General features: G+C 41.1%; 1 long non-coding RNA gene across 3 annotated transcripts in view; it reads left to right on the top strand.

The window, feature by feature from the left end:
- Positions 1-2,686: 2,686 nt before the first annotated feature.
- Positions 2,687-23,163, top strand: part of LOC118628227 — a 55,137-nt gene continuing 34,660 nt past the window's right edge. For 2 of the 3 annotated variants that reach the window (XR_004959269.1, XR_004959270.1), the window contains exons 1-3: positions 2,687-2,841; positions 3,972-4,091; positions 7,484-7,581. This is a non-coding gene — a long non-coding RNA (uncharacterized LOC118628227). Of the gene's footprint in view, positions 2,842-3,971; positions 4,092-7,483; positions 7,582-18,667; positions 18,726-19,977; positions 20,108-23,163 lie in introns of those variants that run through there. The other variant, XR_004959268.1, reaches the window with a different exon arrangement.

The raw sequence follows: 23,163 nt of genomic DNA on the forward strand, positions 1-23,163 counted from the left end.
ACAATCCTATTGGCTAGATGTAATCCTTGCTTTCAGGCATATCTAGTAGTTACTTCATCATCAACACCATCACCATAATCATCATAATCATATTTTTCTTCATTTATTGTCATTCCAATTTTATAGAGAAAGTAATCCCTTCACGAGGACTTGAATAGTTCAAATGAAGGACATCAGTCTAGGAGGAGAGAGAGGCTTGGCAGCAGACAGCCATTCAGTTTTCTTCTTCTAGTTCCAACTTCTTGAGACAGAGCAGCACTGAAATTTTTCTGAATTTGTCCTGTTTCATTATAATGCAATGCCTATTTTGGCTAAAGCTATTTTTTCCTTGTAAACTAAAAAGTCCTAAGTGTTACTGTGTGAGAGAATACTAAAGGATTCAGGCCTCAGATGACGTGATGGGTCGTCTTTGAATATAGAACTGGGTTTGTTGTGGGGAGGGCAAGAGACAGAGATACCAGCCAGTTCTGCTATCAAAGGGTCAAGTGACAGCCTGTTTTGAACCTCAGTAGATCCTCTTCATCTTTCCCTCAGTGCAACAGCTGTCTGTTCACTTTGTATTCACTCATCTGAGCGTTGCTAGTGAAAGGACCCTACCCAATATTGAAATGTTACTCAAAGTGACCTCCAGCCTCTACTTCTAGACAACTTTTATTTCTCTCTCCCTGGGCATTTTTCTACATGACCAGTTCACATGCCTAACAGGTAGAAAGCTCGCTGCTGATAAGACGAATGTTGAGATGAATACACAGAATTGATAAGATCTCAGAGAGAATCACGATAAAGCAAGAATATGCCCAGGACACCCCCGGGCCAGAGGCTGTTCTCAAGGTTGGCAGAGATAATGAACACTGTAACTGTAAATGAGATCTCTCAGTAGTACCAAACTCACGTTCCTCACGACGAATTCCAATTACACACACTTTGTTCTGCTAGGTCCCATATAAAGTGTACTCAAATATTGTCAGGAAAAGAGTTAAAGATCTAGCCCTGGCCAGTTTGGCTCAGTGGTTAGAGCATCGGCCTGCGATCCAGAGAGACCTGGGTTCGGTTCCCGCTAAGGGCATGTACCTTGGTTGCAATTTGTCCCCAGCCCTGGTTGGTCGTGCGGGTGGCAACCCCTCGATGTGTCTCTTTCACGTTGATGTTTCTCTCTCTCTTCCTCTCTCTCCCTCCCACTCTATCTGAACAAAAAATGGAAAAATGTCCTCAGGTGAGGATAAAAAAAAGAGTTAAAGATCTAAACTTTTATATGGAAAGTCATATTCTAAACTGGATACTAGTTTCTTAAATAATTGTTATTGACTCAAAATTAAGCCATGCTTTTTTGTCCCTTCCCTTTCTCTCGTGTCTCTCATTTTATTTGATTTTATCTCATCCATTCCTCTAGCTTCCGAATCTATATATATATGTATGCGTGTGTGTGTTCTGAAAACTCCAAATGAGCAAAATTAATTCAATAAAATTGTTCAATTCTGAAGGTGAAAAATCTTAGACTTAAACTATGTGATGCTGAAAACAATGGAGCTATTTAATTACATAGATACAAGTAGGCTAACAGAGCCAGTTGTAAGGTTCTCATTTTTAACACAAACCATGCCTGACCAGAGATGTGGCAATAGCTTCATCCCAGCTGTGTGTCCTTCGAGTATAAGACTATGCAGAGATGTTCTCACGCATCCCAGGATCTCAGCACATATAAATCCATGAGTCACTCTTGTAAAACAGAAAATCTACTTGATGAGATCCAGAGTATCAATGGCTGTATTTTAAATAAAAACTCTGGAAGTGAATAAAATGGGATAAAATACTAGCAATGAATATTTAACTATAGAACTAAAGTTAACCATCTGTAGGAGCTAGGGTTATAGGACAGAGTTTATGTTATAATTATACAACCTTTTAATATAATGATATAAATATCAAAAGAATGGGGTAAAAGAAAGGAAGAAGGAATAAATATAATTATACTAATTTCTCACCTACCACAGATGGCAGTGAACAGAAATTCTGAAAGTAAAAAAATACTTTCAAAAATATGACTAACATCTCAACTTTTAATGCACATGTAATAAACAGGAATATATTTTAGGAAATATCTCTTGTGATATAAAAAGATTTAAAATACAACAATTCTCTTCAAGTACTTTATTTTTTAAAATAATCTTTTTTTCTTCAGATTAACTTTAGATTTATAGAAAAATAGTGAAGATAGTACAGAGAGTTTCGTCTACCCCCACATTATTAATATCTTACATTAGATTGGTCCCTTTGTCAATATTGATACATTCTAATGAACTAAAGTTCATACTTCAGTTTCTTAATTTTTACCTAATCTCTTTCTATTTCAGGATGCTGTCCAGGACGTCACATTACATTTGCTGAACATGTTTCCTTACGCTCTTGGCCATGAGAGTCCTCCAACTCTCCTTAATTTTGATGACCTTGACAGTTTTGATGACCTTGACAGTTTTGATAAGGACAAGTTAGCCATTTCATAGAGTGCCTACCAACTGGATTTATTCGATGTATTTTTTTTTTTATCCTCACCCAAGGACATGCTTGCATTTATCTTCAGATAGAGCGGGAGAGAGAGAGGGAGGAAGAGAGAGAGAGAAACATCGATGTGAGAGAGACACATTGAGTGGCTGCCACCCACACGACCCCAACCGGGGCCGGAGACAACTGCAACCGAGGTACCGGCCCTTAGTGGGAACCGAACCCGGGATTCTCTGGTGCGTGGGCCGATGCTCTAACTGCTGAGCCAAACCGGCCAGGGCTATTCGATATATTTTCATGCTTAGACCAGGGTAACGAGTTTTGGGAAGGAAGATCACAAAGGTAAAGTGCCATTTTCATCCCATTATTTCCAGGGCCCATACTGTCAACATGATTGATCAATATTAACCTTGATCACCTGGCTGGTTGTTTGACAGGTTTCTCCACTTTATTCTTTTCCCACTTTTCATTCTTTCTTTCTTTATTTTTTAATCCTCACCTGAGGACACTTTTTGATATTTTGTTCAGATAGAGTAGGAGGAAGAGAGAGAGAGAGAAACATCGACGTGAAAGGGACACATCGAGTGGTCGCCACCCACAGGACGCAATCAGGGCTGGGGACAAACTGCAACTGAGGCACACACCCTTAGTGGGAACCGAACCCGGGTCTCTCCAGACCGCAGGCCAACGCTCTAACCGCTGAGCCAAACCGGCTAGGGCCCACTTTTCATTCTTTACTCTCAGAGCAAAGTCTCTACACCCAGCCTGCACCTAAGCAGGAGTTACACTTCACGTTTTTGAGGGTGAAGTGTACACATTAATACATTAATTGTTTGGAATCCTTCTGAAGAGGAGGTTTGTCTATTCCGTGATTTGGTTATTATCAGCATGGTTGATGGATATTTGTTTTATAATTTGTGTTATAATCCAATACTACTTTACTTAATTGGTTGCTCAAGTCATTTCAGCTTATGTAATCGGCACACTGTCAGTTGGCTCCTGTAACCCTTTCACGTATCCCCGTCATCGTGGGGTTGTTTGTGAGCACTTTGCGACCCCCTGGCACTACAGCATGCTCCAGGGTCACCTTCCGTACTTCCTGCTCCAGACCTGCTTCCTGCATTAGAGGATCCTGTTAGGAAACACGACCTGGCTTCCAGCTGCGCTTGCTGCAGCTGGAATGTCCTTGCTCCTCGGCCTTCTCAGCTCACAGGGTCAGGGAATATCTGTGTGTATACTAAGCCATTTGCTATATTTAATTTTTATATGTTAAAATAAAAATAAATTGAATACATTTCATTAAGAAAATATGCATAAATCAGCCCACATATCTTAACATTTTTGATCTACCTACCTATCATCTATCTATCTATCTATCTATCTATCTATCTATCTATCATCTATCTATCTATCTATCTATCTACCTGCATCACCCCTCATTTGATGGTGCTTTGCTTTATTGTGCTTCACAGATGTTGCATTTCTTACAAATTGAAGGCAAAACCCTCCACCTGCAGAATCACTAAGGCTCACTTTATTGTGATACTCACTTTATTGCTGTGGTCTGGAACCAAACCTGCAATATCTCCAAGGTATGCTGGTATCTGTTGATCCCTTTATCTGTACATATGTATACAAATAATTCTGGAATGATATATTTCTAATATGACTAAGCATTATTTTTGGGTGATGAGATAATGTCTGTTATTTTACTTTCTTCTTTGTAATTCTACTGAGTGCAAACAATTATCTAGTTGGTCAAAATGAGCTTATCATCCACAGGGTAATATATGAGTGATCTATTCTGCTAATAGGTCCCAGGATCCCTGCCCTAGTCCTCCCTGGCTCATCTCTGAGCCTGTTCTGCCCCTAAATCTTACTGGCCAGAACTCCTCCTATGTATACATGTGGATTGGGAAATAAAATAAATTATCTGTTTTAATTAAAATGGCAACAACAATATTGTACGTATTATCAAGAAAGATATTTTGGCTTAAAATTTTCCTTCTGGGGCCCCTCCTAGGAGGAATTATTATGGGATGTTCTGCATTCTAAAGGCTGTTTGTTTTCAGTACATTTTTAGTGGAATATTTTTCACCCTTCTGAGTAGGGCAGACAAAGGCTTTAATTAAACAAATGTCACATGGGAACTGTTGCCCCCAAAGCCTTTATTGGCCCTAATTAGCAGATGCAGCTGTAGACTCTATCAATATTAGATGATCTGTTTATTGTGTCCATTTATAGCCCACTCATCAGGGAGCATGTGGAAAGCACCCCAGAATTATCAGCCTTAATTAAAACTTGCTCAATTTTGCTGGAGAAAACATCCCATGCAAAAATGGGTCAGGTAAAAGAGGAAGATAGGGAAAGGGAAAAAAAAAAGAAGAAGCATACTGGAAATATTACCAAGGCTTCCTTGGGAAAATGAAAGGAGGCTATTGGATGATCTGCTTGTCTGCAACCGCCTGAGAAGCACAGGCATGTCAGGGCCAGGCTGAACTGTACCGATAGGGAAACCACGGGGCAGAATGTTTCCCTCCCTGCCCAGGCTCCACTGGGTCTCCTTCTGAGTAGCCTGGGAAGGAGGAGGGGCACATTCATCTAGGTATATTCACTGATATCATCATTTAAGGAATTATATAACACTATATCTGGAAACCCCCTGGGAGGTTATTTTATGTATCTCAAATACAATATTTAGCACAATTATTATGACCTATTCAATTTTTGCTGTACTTTTATGTATTTTGCATCTTCTAGATAAAATATCTGAGGCTGAAAAGTATTAAGCCCTTTCCAAATGTCATAGAGTTAGTCCATGATAGAGCCAGGATCTAAACTTCTCTCTGATCCCAAAGCCCAGACGCCTTTCTCTGTACTACAGGACTTCTCCTATAATAGTTAGAAAAATTTAATATTTTGGCCAATAACTTGTCAACGTGGATAAATGAGTTGTAGCCTTGAAGACCAAAGGCTTGAGTTTAAGCCCTTTTCTAGTTTCTTAACTTCTCTAAGCCTCAGGTTCTTCATTCATTAGATCAGGATAATAAATACTTCTTGAAAACTGGATTATAGGAGATAAACTTTGTGCAAAGATTTTGGCTTGTGGGAAACGCTTGATAAATATTATTTTACATCTTGTTATTACTTAGAGTCCACCAGGACCATATTTGGAAGTCGCTTTGAGACAGAGTTCTTCACATCTCTTTGGAGGGCCATTGGGCTTGCTAACCCCGGGGCCCTTCGAGGGGTAGGATGCATTGTCCTTCACCCTTAGTGCTCCACAGAATATAAGCGTCCTTCATTTGTTCTCCTTCCCCGGGAAACAACTGTCTGAGGTGTGTCTCTTCAGTACAAAAATGGCAAAATTGGAAAGAAACGGCGATCAGGCATTAATGGGAAAGCTGTAACAGTTTAGAACAGAGTGCTCAAAATCTTCCAATGAAGCCCCCTTAAAGGCACAACTTGTGTCTCTGTGTGCTTCGATGCTCTAATAAGTCGAAATGCTCCTTTACATCTATAAAAGATACAATGCAATCTTATAATCCTGAGTACATATGCTTTCTTAATTGAAAATCATTGAATTATTAAGTCTACTCCCCCCACCTTTGAAGTCATTCAGTATTTATTTTGCAGCCTCCTGTCTCCCTGCAACATCCCTGAGAACTCCTGGGGAATTTGATACTCCAGCCTAACAACTCACCTCTAGAAAGTATTTCAGCCTAGGTAGAAATAAGCCAAATAATGATTTTTGCTCTCTCGAAATTATTTCTGAGGTGATTGTCATGAAAATAAGTTCCTTTTTGGCAGTAGACCTAGCATTCTGATAGTGGTCCTTAGGAGGCCCATTATTTCCAGATGAGGACAGCAGAGAGGCAAGAGAAAAATAAGTTAGGTTCTACACAAACTATGCATTTTTCTACAAATGACACTGTTTGTATATTAGAATATTAAACATCAACTACCTCAGTTAACTGACTGTTCAAAGGGAAGCAAGGTTTAATGACACATAATGGCACATCACAGCCAGGGGTCTCCCAGTTTTATAGCCTATTCCATTGGCAGGTTAACTTTAAAGTGGATCCCATGGTCCATGGCTCAGATCTCGATTCAGACCTGAAGCTCTCAGTTCGCCAGTCTCCCCAGCTGCACTGAGTGTTGCCTCGTTAGGGCTGTCGGGCTGTCAGCTAAGTCCCGCCCCAGTAATTGCCCTCTAAGGGCACCACCTGGCCCAAGGTTAGGCCTGCGCCCCTTGCCACAATCCAGAACACCCCTGAAGGGCCATCCCAGCTCCAGAGCTTCCAGACCGATCGGTTCTATTATTACTGCATCACAAGTCAAATTTTCTTCTTATGCAGCCCAGCTTCCCTCATCCCTTTGCAGGTGCGGTTCCTGCAAACACATGTTCCCCGGGGAACCCAGCCTAGGACAGCTTCTCACACTAGCAAGTTAATGCCTTCAATTCTGCCTCCACAGTGAGTCCCAAGTTTCGCTAGACACTGTATGTGAATTCAGATGTGAAGATAAAATAACAACTATGTGAATCTGAAACACCACTGGTATGTGTGTAGGTAACTGTAGTCAGCAAAGTGTCATTTCTAATTCAGTTAGTTTCAGTGAGAGCATCTACTATGCTTCAGGCACTAAGCTGCTTGAATAGACATAGTGATCTTATTTGCTTTTCACAACAACCACACGGTAGAAGTATGATTATGCATGGTTAGGAAGTGAAGAAATGGAGTTTCAATCACTTGGTGAAAGTAATAATGTTACTACATTGTGAAGTCAGACATCGAACCCAGATCCTCTTTCTCCAGTGTTAGTAGCTGTGAACTTTGTGCTGTTCACGGATATTTCCGACTGTCTGTCTCTGATCAGCTGGCAGATCTGTACTTCCCTCCCCTGCTCATGCCACCTGCTGTGGCTCTAAGGAAATGGCAGGAGAGCTGGTAACTTTTTGCTCTACTTCCCTCCCCTGCCACAGGGAGCAGCGACCTACCAGATTGCAGTGGCTCTGCCAGTGTGTCCTGAATGAAGACAACATGAACAGAACCCCTGGCACAACTCAAGATGGGCAGGAGGGTAAGTAGAAATGAATCTGAGTTGTTTTACGTCACTGCTCTCCGGGGCTTGCTTGTTATCAACTCACAATCTAACTTACATGATTAATAAATAGATTATGACTGAAGAACAGGTTGTTTTTATTTTTATTAAATTTTTTTTAATCTTCATTAAATTTCTTTTTTAATTGAGAGCAGGAAGGAGAGGGGGGGGGGGAGAGAGAGAGACACACATCAATATGAGAGTAAAACATCAATCGGCTGCCTTCTGCACGCCCCTGCTGAGGATCCAGTTGGCAACCGGTCATCAGGCTGTTTTTTTAACTAAGATATATTAATAGAGAGTTGCCATTTGTGCTAGAACTGAAATGTCCTTAACATTAGAATTTATTTTATAATGTAATGTAATTGAAAGAGTTTTGGGTTTACAGCCATGTAGACATAAATGAATTTGAATCTGTGATCTTACATATTTGCTTAATCTTTGGGTTTATTTTTTATTTTATTTTTTATCCTCACCTGAGGACACTTTTGCATTTATCTTCAGATAGAGCAGGAGGGAGAAAGGGAGGAAGAGAGAGAGAGAAACATCGAAGTGAGAGAGACACTTTCAGTGACCCACACGACCCCAACTGGGGCTGAGGACAAACTGCAACCGAGGTTCGTGCCCTTAGCAGGAACCGAACCTGGGCCTCTCTGGTCTGCAGGCCGATGCTCTAACTGTTGAGCCAAACTGCCCAGGGCCGATCTTAGGTTTTAATTTCTCACTCTCAACCCCCATTTACTCACCTGTAAAGTGAAGCTAATAATAATTTTGTTACAGTGCTGATGGGATGGTTTGATAAAATAAGGCCTGCAAAGCTTTTAGTGATTGCCTGACACATAGATGATACCAAATAAGTGTTTTACCGAAAGTGGTCCTCTAACCCGCTGGATCTGAAAGTCATTAAAAATACAGATTTCTGAGGCCCATACCAGGCCTATTGAATTAGAATCTCAGGATGTGACCTACATTTTCAACAAACTCTTTTAGCAATTCTTCACTGAAATTGAAAGTTATTGTACTAAACAAAGGTTAAATATTCTGTCACATAAATATGGTTCAGACAGCCAAAAGCCTTCAGTGAGATTCTTGAAATGATTTTAGGGCTATCAAGGGGACTCACCCACTGCACCATAAATGCATCAAAGTGAGCTCAACAGAGGGTACTGGAAATGCGACGCACACTTCAAAGCATTAACATCTAAAAGAAAAGCTTCTGTGAATTCTCTGTCTCTGAGTATCACATGACCAGGATAGTCTGACAGTGGTGATCTTAGCTGATGAGAATTGGGGTGAGGGATGAGCATCTGGGACTTGAAGACCAGTGAAACCGGGCCTGTGAAATGAGGCAAGGATACGTCCATTAGAAACTCCTCGAGTGAACAGTTACAACTCCTGAAATGTGCTGGTGGCATGCTAGGCCAGAACTTTTTGTTTTTGTTGCTTTTGGCAACAGAGACACCTTTGATGGTGCCTGCTGGTGCCTTTAAGTCTTGATGAGTAACTTCGGAGCTTTGTGTTGCCTTCCCAGGCCCCTTACCACCGAGTCGGTCCTCTCTTCCTGTGTTTGTGTTTACATACATCTATGACTCTATAGGCCAAAAATAAAAACAAAAAATAAGGAAAGTTGAAAATAACCAAGTGGGAAGAAATGACTCCATTTCCAGGGAAGCAATTAGGCTTTCTTGTTCAAAAACAGGAAAGTAAAGAACACTTTCGACTTTCAGTTTTGTAGATTAAGGGTGGGGAGAGGGAACCCATACCCACTAGGATCTTGCAATAAAGGGCAGGGGAGTACAGGCCAGAGCTGGACACTGTGGCCCAAGACCACTGTGTTTAGACATAGGTCAATTTTGAGGGCCTGGAGTCCCCTAAGAGCCACCCTTTTGGACAGAGAGCTGGACAAGGATACTTCACTACAGCTTGGAGCAGAAGAGGTAGGGGGACCACTGCTCCTTCAAGGCATCAAAGAGCCTCCAGGAGAAAGACAGCAGACACACACAGTGATCTTGCTTCCTCCTGCTCAAGATTGTGAGGCCCCACAAACCCCACTTCAGGTCTGTGTGCACCCCACTGCCCTCCTGCCTTGCCAGTGTTCTTGTAACGTACAAGAGAAGAGAGAAAGGAACTCCCAGCAGCAGTCCCCCAAATAACTGACATTGGGTTTCCCACTAATTAGGGTGGGTGGAAGAGTCTTTAGTGAATTTTAAATAAAATCAAGCAATTTAAATACAGGTGATCTTTACACTGGGAATATTGAGAAGTTTGGAGTTGCATTCTAATCTCATCACATTTACCTATGCTGGCAGACCCCCATGCTCTGAATTCTGCCAGACGCTGAAACAGAAGACAGCAGGTCCTAGAATAACGTTGTTCTGTTCAGTGAGTTTTGTTACAATATTGATCAGGTGCTTAGGAAATTGAGTCTTGTTTACATTAATTAACCTATGATAGAATTTCTTTCATGATACATTGTTTCCCTCAAAGTCTCAGAACTATCCACGACTTGAAGTGTAGCTGTTCTGTGTAAATATAAGGCAAGACTGTTCCATTCTGACTTCACATTGCTTGGGGCAGTAAATTGCTCTGGTCATCATTTCTCCAACCCTAGAGAAGGTAGAAAGTAGGACTTCGGCTTAGATTTGTCTTCACTTCCTTTCTCCTAGTGTTTTTTGGGGGGTGAAATCCAAGCCACAGAGAAGTCTTCCATGGCTTTTACCACAGGGAGTAAACTGGATTCTCATGACCTACCTCCTGGAGCAGAGGCTGTGGTTTTTCCTATTCTTCATCCTCACCCCACCCGGACACTCTGCTTTCTATTACATGCCTCTGCAGCTCTACCAGAAGGCGCTGAGATTCCGCTGAGGACATTCTCTAGGCTCCAGACCCCAGCAGGCTAGAAGTGCCAGGAGATAATGCACAAGGAAGCAGCCTTAAGCCAAAAACAAATGGGAATGAGTGGATACTTATACATCTTCCCTATCTGTTAGGATGGGAAGTGAATAACTCTGTGTCATGTGCTACATTGTCTCTGGGATTGAGCCCTAGTTGCCCTCAATATTAACTTGCTTGATATTGTAAACTTGACTGGCTCATTTCCATTTCCTGTTTCCTGGCTCCACTTTTCTTTTGGTGATTCCTTAGATCGCCTCCCAAATATCCTATCTGCACACAAATATTTGTCTCAGTGACATCTTTGGGGAATATCCAACCAAACACATCTTGGAATAGGAAAGGAATGCAATAAATACTTAACAAGTGACTAGGATGCACATTTAAAAATAATTAATATAGCTGTATGATGATTTTGGTGGTCCCCCCCAAGGAGGCTGCCAGCCCTCCTCCAAGAAAACCCTCACTTGGAGACGTGTATTGTCTTGCTGAACTTCCCCCAACCTGAGGCCTTGCTGAGCTTGTCGGCACAAAGAGCAGATGTATCTCTTGGGCAGGGTCATGTCTACAAAGCTCATAGAACTGAGATGCAAAACTCAAATGCCAGTTTATGAATTTACCATAGGAAGTAGTGACCACAGGGACTGGAGGACTCGATCTCCAGGTGACCACTGTGCACTGTTGCTGGAGGCTGAGCTCCGTGGAATTCCACGTAAACAGCAGAGGGGGCATGAGTAGCATGCAATTGCTGTAAGGGAAGCCAGAGGCACCGAAAGCATTAAACACCCTGATACCCACATCTGCAAATAAGGGCAAGAGTGCCTTTGAAAATAGAATCTAACACTGCTTGGCACAGAATCCCTGCAACCTTCCACACTGGAGATCCCTTCTTGAATGGGACTTGGAGATTATTGGCTGGGGAAGTGCTTCCTGTGGAAGGCCGCCGGGATCCCCACTCCCTCCTTCCGAGCCTCACATTTGCACATTCTTTCTTTAAATGTTAACACATTCAATCAGACTCAACCCAATTCTGCTGAACTGTGAATTATTCAGACTTGTTCATTGATTTTGCATATGTCAGCCTTAATTTTAATTTCCAAGGGGCAGACTCATTTCCCTGGTTTTTAGTTTTGGAAGGGCTAACAAACTGCAGTGCTAATGGCACCTACATATCCAAGGTGCATTTTATTTGTTCTCACAACCAATCTTCGAAGTAGATGTCATTATTCTCATTTACTCATAAGGAAACAGAGGTCCTGGTAGGCCAAGTTATTGTCCAAGGATGAACTGCCATTCAGGCCTGGGTTTGTCTAAGGTTATATAACTCCTGCTCCTTCTTCTCTGTGATGCCACCCAAAGTTATGAGTGGTATCAGGTTTCAATTTAGAAGATTTGGTTTGAAGAAAAGCTTTAACTACTAGAACAAACTTTGACAACTCCTAAGGGTCCATCTACTTCTATGCACCTGCTTTGTTAACTCTCAGAATGAAGACCCTTTTCTAAATAATTCTGACAAAAAAGTATGGCTCTTGGTTACTCGGGGAGGAGACATTGTGCCAGAGTTGTTTCTATAATCGCTTCACTTTTTTCCTTCACTGACCTCAGGATCATGTTATTCATTCCTGTTGCTCACCAAGTCTCTTTACTAATGCACATTCCATCTGGTATCGATGTTTCACACAGAATGAGAGAAGCTTTCTAAGGATCGTAAAAGATCTAATTACCTTTATTGACCCTGCCCAGAAGCAACAACACATAGTGCTGTAATTAACTGAGTTTGGCTATAACTGGGAAACATGGGTGATTTTTATTACACAAAAAGAAAGGCAAGCTCACTAAGCTGATGGGTAGCTTACTTAGCATCCTGAAATTTGTTCAGTGTGTCTGTATCTTTCTTTCTTCATTTTATTTTATTTTTTCCACCTCCATTTATCCCCCCATACCTCTTCCACCTCCACCAGCCCTGAAATCACCACCACCTGTTGTCAGTGTCAATGAGTTCTTTCTCACTCTCTTATTAAATTTTTAAAAAATTGTTTTCTTTATTGATTTTAGAAAGAGAGGAAGGGAGAGGGAGAGATAGATAGATACATCGATGAGAGAGAACATCAACTGGCCTCCTCCTGCATGCCCCCTACTGGGGATTGGGCCCACAACCTGGGCATGTGCCCTGACCAGGGAATTAAACCCACGACCTCTTGGTGCAGGGTCAACGCTAAACCACTGAGCCACACCGGCCGGGCTCTCTTAATTTTTTTTTTTATTATTATTATTCTTGATAGTATTATAGATGTCTCCCAAACCCCCACCCTTTACTTCCATCCACCCAACCCCTGTCCACCCCAGGCATTCATTATACTATTGTCTTTCTCTCCTTTTTTTTGATCAATCCCTCCACACCCCCATCCCCACCCAGACTGCAGTCAGCCTGCTCTCTCTGAGTCTGTCTCAAAGTGAACCAACAAGCTTCTGTACCTTTTTTTCCTCCTCCTTCCTTTCTTGCTTTCTATCTTTTTCTCTTCCACCTTTTCTAATTAAAATATGTGTATTCTTCCAATTATGAAGTTAGATAGATGATCATCAAAGAAAGTTTTGAGAATACATAAAAATGGAAAGATAAAGACATCAATTTTTTACTATCTAGAAATGATTACAGTTAACCTTATAATGTTTTGGGTGTGTGTGCGTGTGTACATATATGTAACATAAACTGATTTTTTGTTTATTTGTTTATTTTAAGGGACGAAGATTTCGACGGGAGGGCCGCGGGGAGGGTTTAGGCAGGGTGATAGCATCATCGGAGCTCTAGAACAGTTCCTGGCACACGGCAGTGCTCAGCATGTATGTCCTAAAGGAAGAAATGATGGTTGTGTAGAAGCTGGGGGGCAGGGACACCAGTGAGGAAGCTCATTAGAATTTCGAAATTCTGTGCAAGCAAAAACTTACTCTTGCATAATACAGATTTTTTTTTTTTTTTTATCCTCACCCAAGGATATTTTTTGATATTTTGTTCAGATGGGGGGGGGGGAGAGAGAGAGAGAGAGAGAGAAACATCGATGTGAAAGGGACACATCGAGTGGTTGCCACTCATACAACCCAACCAGGGCCGGGGACAAACTGCAACCTAGGTACGTGCCCTTAGCGGGAACTGAAGCCAGGTCTCTCTGGACCGCAGGCTGATGCTCTAACTACTGAGCAAAACCGGCCAGGGCTGTAATACAGATTTTAAAACTGATCTGAAACATTTCAAGCCATGCAGATATATCACTCCCTGTGGTTATTTCAAATTCAGTTGTTAGAGAATTGTGAACAAGGCCTAAGGGTACACATATCTGCAGGCATAAGTGTGCAGTGCAGGATGCTCTAAACCATGTAGGCTCTAAAAATACACACCTTTTTATATGAGAAAAGGTGTATAGAAGTCAGGGACAGGGACAGTCCAGGGTGAGAAAGGGTCTCACAGCAAGAGGGCATCCAGGAGGAGGAGGGCTGGTTCTCGAGGTACAAAGTTCAGTTAGAATATGCATTATTAAATAGAAAAGGAATGTGGCAATATCTGTGTGCGTGTCTGTGTACACAGGTGTGTGGTGTGTGTATGTGTGTGTGTGTGTGTGTGTGTGTGTGCGCGCGCGATGTCAGTGCTCCAGATTCTGGGAAAGGAGACAGAGAAAGGAAGGATCACAGACCTATCAAGAAGTAGAGAGATAAATGACTAGCTCTTCCAAAATTATCGAGTTCTTTTACATCAACTACTCTCCAGGCTCCTTAATGTTCTTTTAAAGAAAGATTTCAAGTAATGTAACTACATATGGAAATAAAACAAGAGAAAGAGGCATACACACCCATGATCCTGCTCTTCTATAACGTTTACCATTTTGGTAACAAGTTTGTGTGTTTTTTCTATCTTTTTTTTATATTTGCTGATAGAAATTTAAAGGCAAGTGAAAAGAGTCCTCAGTAATCTACTTCTATGGGAGCAATGAATCACTTGGTTCTTAAGAAATACAAACAGGAAAGAGGCAAGGTGCAGGAGACCTAGAGGAAACCAGTGGTTGTGACTGTGCCCACTTCCTGGCTTGGAGCACATCTTCTCACGGTCCTGGGATCACCCCACGGGTGGGTGTGGCCTGTGATGGGTGTGCTATTAGTATTGATATTTAGTCAGTAACTTTAGTAACAGTAAAAACATTTCTTCTTTACTTGGTGTTCTTAAAGGAGAAGCTAAGGAGCCAGAGTTTAGTGCATCCTTGAAATCAGCAGGGGGTGCCCTGTAGCAGCATTGCTTCTCCTGGCAGCCTGTCGCCACAGATTGGGGGCCCTCTCTTCTCCAGCTCAGGTCCCCAGGAAGGGACAGCAGAAGCCCAGGCTTTATTCTTACTGGCTTCATTACTTCTAAAACCTACTTAACAAAAACAAGGAACATGATGATTATTGTCTCAAATGCTTGATCTTGCTTGGAGAGACCAAGTTTAGCAACACTAGGAGCTAAAACATCTCCATATTCATAATGTGCTGACCAGAATGAGTATATTAGGTTTGCTATCTTATTCAAATATATTTCATGCACGAAAACTTGACGTTTGTTCTGTGTTCATTATCTCCCAAAAGGGAAGCATCCACAAAAAATATATGTATGAAATTTTCAGAAAGGATTAGTATAGATCTATATTATACTTTAAAATTTTATTACACCATAGGCATTTTTCATGTTTTTACCTATTATTTGTATATATTTATATTTGTATTCATAAGTATATATTTATATATATTATTTCAGGTGACTATATATTATTCCATTATTCCATAATATATTATTCCAACTACGACCCTTAGTTGGCTTCCACTTTTGCACTATTATCAATAAACTATTATAAATAAATAAGTAGTTTTATTCATCAGTTATTTTGTTAGCTTTCAGTCCAAGGAAGCAAATAATGAACCTAAGTATGTAGTGGTTAAGAGTACAGGTTTTAGAGTCAAATAGACCAAATATAAAAATCCAACTCTGACACAATTTATTTTTTTGTTGTTGTTTTTGACATTTTCTTCTGAAACGTTGGGGTAATATTACCTAACTTACAGACTTGGTTGTAATAAATAAGTAAAATAATCATTATGTGTCAGTTTAAACAGTGCCTGAAATAAGCAAATGCCTTGTTAATATCACTAGATTACGAACATGTTTCTCAAGTGCTTTTGACAATATAGAGGGCCTGTCACAAAGTGTGAGAGCCCCAACCCACTTTGGATGTTATTCTTTCTGTAAGTGGAGTACCTATATTTAGAGTGGTTGCTATACATTATAGGTAATGGAATGACACAAAGACTATCAGAAGACCAGCTCACTTCTGCTACAGAAATGAAGGGATGTTTTCACTTTAGTTATTTTTTGAATGAAAATATATCTGGGAGGAGTGGAACAGCATAGAAATAGCAACCATTTTTGAACACTGCTGTGTGCATGCCAGAGACTGTGTAATTATCGCACCTATCATTCCTAATATGACAAGCATCCCTACCTGTAGTACTATTCCATTTCTCAGGTCACTGTGGTTTATTTGCTATCTTGCCTTCTAGGACAGGGGCATGGTGGAATGAGGCCACTGTGAGAAAAAGGACCTGACAAGAAAGCAGGGGCAGAGAGACTACCAGAGATAATCTGTCATAGTCGGTTTTGTCCTGAAATCTTCTGAAACCAAATCCCCAGGAATCCTTGTTCTGATGGTGCCACCAGGGCAAAGCAGACTGCTCCAGTTTGCCCCATGGAAACGGTGGGCTGCAAGCGTGCCTCCCAGACCAGAGCTCGTTGGAAAGGCTGCAGACGGCCCTTCCCACGCAGTCTGCTCAGACTCCTCCCTGTAGTGGATTCAGCCTCTTTCAGAATCTGGTAAGAAGCCTGGATGCATCCTCATGGTCACTGTTGCAGGCAGTCCTTGAAGTCCTCCTTCAGTCCTCAAACACTTAAAATATGAAAGTTTGTGACTCCAGAACCCGAGCTAATTAATGTTGAGCCTATACTGCTTTGTCTCGCCGTAGAGGAGACCCACGCCTGTCTCCTGTTGTTGTTTAAACTGTACACAGTTAACTATTCATCACCTTAGAGCAAAACAATGACTGACAAATGCAAAGACCTAGGGCGCTGATTTTGTGTTAAACTACCAACTCAGTGAGTGACCCACGGGTTCCTCCTCTGTGAGAAAGAAGGGATTGGCTTCTTGCTTTGCTTGGTTCTTTCTAGCATCAGCATCCTAAGAGCTGAAGTGATTAATAATGGTCTGGAGGCAACTCTAGATTTTATGGGGTTCCACCTAGTGGCTGTGACGCATATTGCAGCTCCCAGTTCTGCGCGGTTTTCTCAGGCCTGTGGTCAGGGGCCCCTCGCCGGTTTTTGGTTTGCATATCATACAGTACATTCATAATCTACAGCACAGAGGAGAATGGAGAAGCGTGGTGAGAAGCAGGGAAGCAGGACAAATATTCGAGCCTCACATTTAATAAAGCCTCGAAATTAGATCAAATTTAAACTTTGATGTTATCTCTAATTGAGATATTAACAGAGAGCCATTGTGTCTGTGAATGTATGCATTTCAGCATTAACTGGTTAAATGTGAACACTTAAAATATACTTCAGTTTGTGTAGCCACATATCAGCCTTTCTTCATGGGAAATAGAGTAGGAGCCTCAAATGATGGAAGTAGTGTATGTCCTTCTTTCTCGGAGAGGTTTCGTATGTAGAGAACACAGTGGAGGCCAAGCAAAGTCCTGCTGTGGCAAAGTCGTCGAAGGGAAGGTCCACAGGAGAGATAAGAAAAGTGTGTAAAAATAGTTAGTCCTAGAGCATAGCCACCGTGTTTTCCCCACGCACCTCCTTTGTGACTTTGTTAAACACCGGGGATAGAAAGACGCAGGAGATGTGGTTCCTATTACTTTCAAGAGACTGATAATTCAATGGGAGAGGAAGATGTTTAGAAACATACTTGAAATGCTATATGTCAATATATGAGCTACAGTCGAGGGTTTTAAAAATGATTACAATGGCAATAAAACAGGGAGATCTATTTTGTGGGGAGAGTTAAGGAATCCTTCACAGGATCGAAGTGAGAAAATAATAATACCTACAACAAAGAGTCATTATGAAGGTTAAATGTGAGAACAAATAATATCTAGAATAAAAATTAGGGCGTTACTATTAGATTCTAGAGAAATTAAAATAATTAAAAAGGGTTAGAAATAATGAAAAACAACTCATCAAATTATGAAATTTTGATAAAATGATCAAGCTTCTTTAAAGAGCAATTTATTAAAAACATATACAAGATGTATTATAAAAATTGAATAGTCCTATATTTAACAAGGTATGTGTCTGAAAATTAAAACCTTCCCAGAAAGGAAACTTCAGGCACAGATAAGTTTATTGCTGATAAATTACAAACATTTAAGGGAAAATAACACCAATCTCATCTAACCTGTCAAAGAATAGAAAAAGAGGGAACACTTCCAACTTTACTAGGCCAGTATTATTGTTATTGTTATTGTTATTGTTATTGTTATTATTATTTTTTTTAATCCTCACCCAAGGACATTTTTGCATTTATCTTCAGATAGAGTGGGAGAGAGGAAGAGAAAAAGAAACATCAATGTGATAGAGACACATCAAGTGGTTGCAATGCACACAACCCAAACCGGCGCTGGGGACAAACTGCAACCGAGGTACATGCCCTTAGTGGGAACCGAACCCAGGACTCTCTGGTTTGCAGGCCAACGCTCTAACTGCTGAGCCAAACTGACAAAGTCTAGGCCAGTATAATCTTGATAACAAAATTTAGTAAGGACATTATAAGAAAAAATATTACCCTGACATGTTTGGCTCAGTGGGTAGAACTGTCGGCCTGTGGACCAGAGAGTCACGGGTTGAATTACTGTCAAGGGCATGTACCTCGATTGAGGTTTGTTCCCGGCCCTGGTCGGGGTTGTGCAGGAGGCAGCGAGTCGATGTGTCCCTCTCATGTTGGTATTTCTCTCTCTCTTTCCCTCTCTCTCCTTTCCTCTCCCTCTCTCCCACTCTACCTGAAGATAAATAGAAAAATATCATCGGGTAAGGATGGAGATATATATATTAAACTGTTTATGTGTGTGTGTGTGTGTGTGTATAACAGTTTAATATCTCTCATAGGCCCAGATGCAGAATTCCCAAGTTACATTAGCTGAAAATGGAATCAAGTGAGATCAAGGTGGGTTTTTTGAGATTGTTTCTATCTTCAGATATCTATTTAATCCACTATAGAAAGAAAGTGAAGGAGAATATTATAAAATCATCTCAATAGTTGAAGGAAAAACTGATATTCCTCAACATCCATTCACATTATAAACATTTAGCACACTAGAAATCAGAAGAAACTAATTTAATCTGTTAAAGAACATCTACCAAGTATGCCTCGTGATTAATGGTAACATCTTTGAGTTTGCACCGTGAAATCAGGAAGGAGATGAAGTCACCTCTTGTACGTAACATTTACTGGAGATGCTGGTTAGAACAAATGGCAGAGTATTACAAAGGAAGAAATGACTGCCATTGTTTTTGGGACGCATGGTAGTAGATGTGGAAAACACAAAAGGAACTTCAGATAAACTATAAGAATTAGCAACTGAATTTAGTAAATTGAGCATACATATATCAATTTGCATTTTATATATCAGCAAAAAGTGATTAGAACAAAACATTTTAAACTACATAGTTAATAAATAATGTACAAGGTCTTCCTCAATGCAGAACACTGTTTACATATTATTGAGAGGTTTTAAATATATTCGGATGGAATTCAGGTCAAACGCAAAACATTCAAAGATGCCCATAAGATGTTAGCACTAATTGCATGTAAACCCCAATAAGAAGGATGCAACCTATTAGCTGCTCATTATAGGATTGTTTTCAAAAATCTTCCATGAAAACTGTCAGTGACTTCAAAGCTTTGATCATGTCTGGCAAGAAAGGTTGTGGTATGTCTTATGAGTGTCTGGAGCATCAGAGGAACTAAAGAAGATAATGTTGATAGTGATCTTTAAACTAGATGAGGGAGGGTGAGGAAAATGGAGAGGGCTGGGAGAATAAACTAATTCATAAATATAAAGCTACCATGAGGTTCTGAAGGCAAGGAGCAGATCACCTGACTTGGTTTTTTAACTATAACCAAGGGTTTGTACTAAAAATAATTTCTGTCTTGTGATTCAACATTAATATGTTCCCAAATCTAGCTTTTTGTATACTAAAAGTCATTTACAGTCTGTGTTCTGCCTGAATGGATTTATGGGGGGAACTAAGGCCATGTGGTAAGAAACATCCAGACACTATTATTTAAAGCATGGATAAATTTGTGCCCACTGTTACACTTGTGGCTTTGTTGAGCACTACTGTGTCAAGTGCTATAGAAGAGGTTTTATGTATATTACGTGTTTTGTATAATTGTACCTTTCTTAAAAATGAAGGAATGAGACTCAAGAGGATGTGCAGCTTTTTCAAGGTACCCAGACAGTTAAGAGTAAAGAGTCAGTTGTGAAGTCAAACCTACCTGACTCTAAAACATGGCTATTTTCATTACACAACGATGCCTGCAAAGTTGAGGTATATGATCAACTGTTCAGCTCAGTATCTGATACATCATTAGTATTCAACAAGTTGTTATTATTATTATTATTATCATCAAAATATGACCGAGTCTTATGGAAAGTCTTTTTTTTTTTTTTTTATGAAGTAGAGCTTGAATCTCTTATCCAATAAAGGAGTGCTCCTTCTTGGCAGCCCATATTATGAAAAACTATAGGATTGATAATGCAAAACATGGTAGAGATGGATATATCTAAGCTTTACGCTCAAGAAGTGACAGTTAGGATAGTAAGTTGACACTCAAATTGATGAGCAAATTCTGTGCAGTGGGCTATTTTTTCTCTGCTATATTTCCTTGGTAACACACCCTTAAAAAAAAATCTGTGACGTTCTTGAAAGAGAAGAAAGTTTTGCTGCATAACTCTGAGGACTGGTTTATTCCTACAATGTATTAGTCACCTGATAAAAGCTTTATTTATTTAGCCCTGTCAGGGCTGGCTCAGCAGTTGGACCAGAGAGTCCATGGACCAGAGAGTCACAGGTTCGATTCTGGTCAAGGGCACATATCTCAGATGTGGTTCAGTCTCTGGCCCTGGTGGGGATCATGTGGGAGGCAACCAATCCATGTGTCTCTCTCACATTGATGTTTCTCTCTCTCTATCTCCCCCCCCCCCTCCATCCCTCCCACTCTATTTGCAGATAAATGGAAAAATATCCTCTGGTGAGGATTAAAAGAAAAACAAAAAGACCCCTTGATTTATTTATAGATAGTAATCCTGAAAGCACCATAAATGACTAGTAGCTGAATTAGTTCTTTCATCTGTCCGAGTTAGATTCATGTAGTCAATGGACATGCAATAAAGTGGTCTTTTCCTGCCTTCTGAGTAGGCTTCAGATTGGAAAGATTAAAGGTAATTTTCTTTTCATATTTGTGTGAACTTTAGACAAATACACCTGAATAGGTATATTTCAAACAGTAGGATGTGATGGAGAGTTGCAACTTTCTTAAAATTTTTATGTGAGCTAGAGTGTTCAAAATGGCTTAATAAAAAATCAAAAGGAAGAGGAAAGATGTAAGTTATTTGATATTTGTTAATGTAACACATCAAAATTATACATTAGCTTTGTTCAAACAGGAACAATACAACTTAAAGTATAATTCTTTATAATTACTCAGTTTTTCCTGCAATGTTCCCTCGCCATCACTGCTCATTTCTACCTGTCCAGATCCTATATAGTTTCATGCTTAGCTCTGCATCCTTAGGGGTAAGCAGTGAAATTAATTTTCCACGACCTGAATATTAAGGCTTGTTTTGTGGTGATTTGTATGCATATTTTCTGTATAAATATATTTTTTTCAGTGAAATATACAGGCCTTAAGGACAGTGATTGTTTTTCATTTTATCTTTGTAATCTCCAGGGAGCCTAACACAGTGCCTTTCATCTAGTAAGTGCTCAACAAATGTTTGGTTATTGAATAAATAACAGAAAAACTAACAGAAAAAAATGCAATAAAAATTAGAAATTGAAAAGACAAGGTAGTTGGAAATTCTTCATGGGAATGGACTATTTTTCTCTTTGCTATTCTGAAAAAAAAAAATAAATGGAAGAAGACATTTAAGGTGTTTGCCTGATAAAATGAAAAAATGAGTAACACTTCTAATTTACCAATTATTATCAAAGAAAAGGAAGAGCAACTTTTTATTTAAAATACAGTTAAAAATATTATCCAAAGATGGTGGCGGGAAGGACTGGAGGGAGGGTGGGTGTGTGAGAGAGTGAGCGAGTGTGTGAGAGAGCGGGAGTGGACTTAAACATGGTTGCTCAAACCCTAGCAGTGCAGACCCATGGAGCAGAAGTTTCCTGTGCTGTGCACGGGAGCAGCTGGCTACCACGATAAGAGGCTCTTCAGGGTGCTTCACCTGGAGCCGCTGGGAGGTCCCACCATTTTGGAAGATCCCGGGTCTTCCCTGGGAGGAGGCAGTGGGAGCGGCCAGGGCCCACCAACCTGAGCCCACCAGCAAACCTGGCACCATTGGACCAGTAGACACTCTGTGTCAACACAGACCAGTGCTATCAGAGTCCAGATACACCCCCAGCAACAGAGGCAGGAGAGCAAACATCCATCCCTAGGCAACACAAGCACAGACCAGCAGCTGAGACCCATCCCCAGAAACTACAGCAAAAGCTGAGTAGGAGTTGAGCCCCATGGGGCAGCAGCACTCCCCAGCCTCCAGGGGTGGGACCTGGGGCTCCACAGTGGGCTGTGTGGTCCAGTAGCCCACAAGAGCAGTGGGAAGCTATAGACTGAGAGAGACTGGTGTGATCCAGCTGCCTGCCCTCGGAACTGCAGGTTGCGGGGACACCAGAGAGGCCTGTGTGACCCAGCAGAGACTGAGCAATCTAGTTACCCGAGGGACCTACGGGGTGCTGAAGCACCAGATAGGCCTGTGCGAGTCAGCAGGGACTGTGCGATCTACTTACCCATGGGGCCTGTGGGGTGCTGAAGTAGCAGAGAGGCCTGCATGACCCAGCAGGGACTGTGTCACCTAGTTACCCACGGGACCTGCGGGGTGCTGAAGCACCAGAGAAGCCGGTGCGACCCAGCAGCCCATAACATAGGCATAGAGCCAGGCCACCAAAGCGACTGTGCAATCCAGCTACCCATGGGATCTTCAGGGTGGGGGGGTACCAGAAAGGCCTATGAGACCCAGCTGCGTACAACATAGGCATAAAGGATGTGAAAATGGAGGTAGAGTGAATACAAGATACACAGAAAATCACCCAGGACCAAACGAGAATTACAACTATAATAAGGACAAATCCCCAGGAAAAAGCAACAGAAATGCAGCAGGACAGGACCAAATAACCAGGGACACTGGAAGGATCTATGGAGGCGTGAGAGGGTGGTGGACTGGGAACCCACGGACAGCAGTAGTCGTAGCTTTGAGCAGCGCCCTTGGGGAATAAAGACCAAGCCTGTTCCACAGTGCAGAGAGCCATGACAGAGCACTAAAATAGCCACAGTCACTCACCTGGGGACTACGGCAAAGGGAGTACAGACTGGG

This window comes from Molossus molossus, unplaced genomic scaffold (assembly GCF_014108415.1).
Source record: "Molossus molossus isolate mMolMol1 unplaced genomic scaffold, mMolMol1.p scaffold_m16_p_13, whole genome shotgun sequence".
Taxonomy (NCBI): domain Eukaryota; kingdom Metazoa; phylum Chordata; class Mammalia; order Chiroptera; family Molossidae; genus Molossus; species Molossus molossus.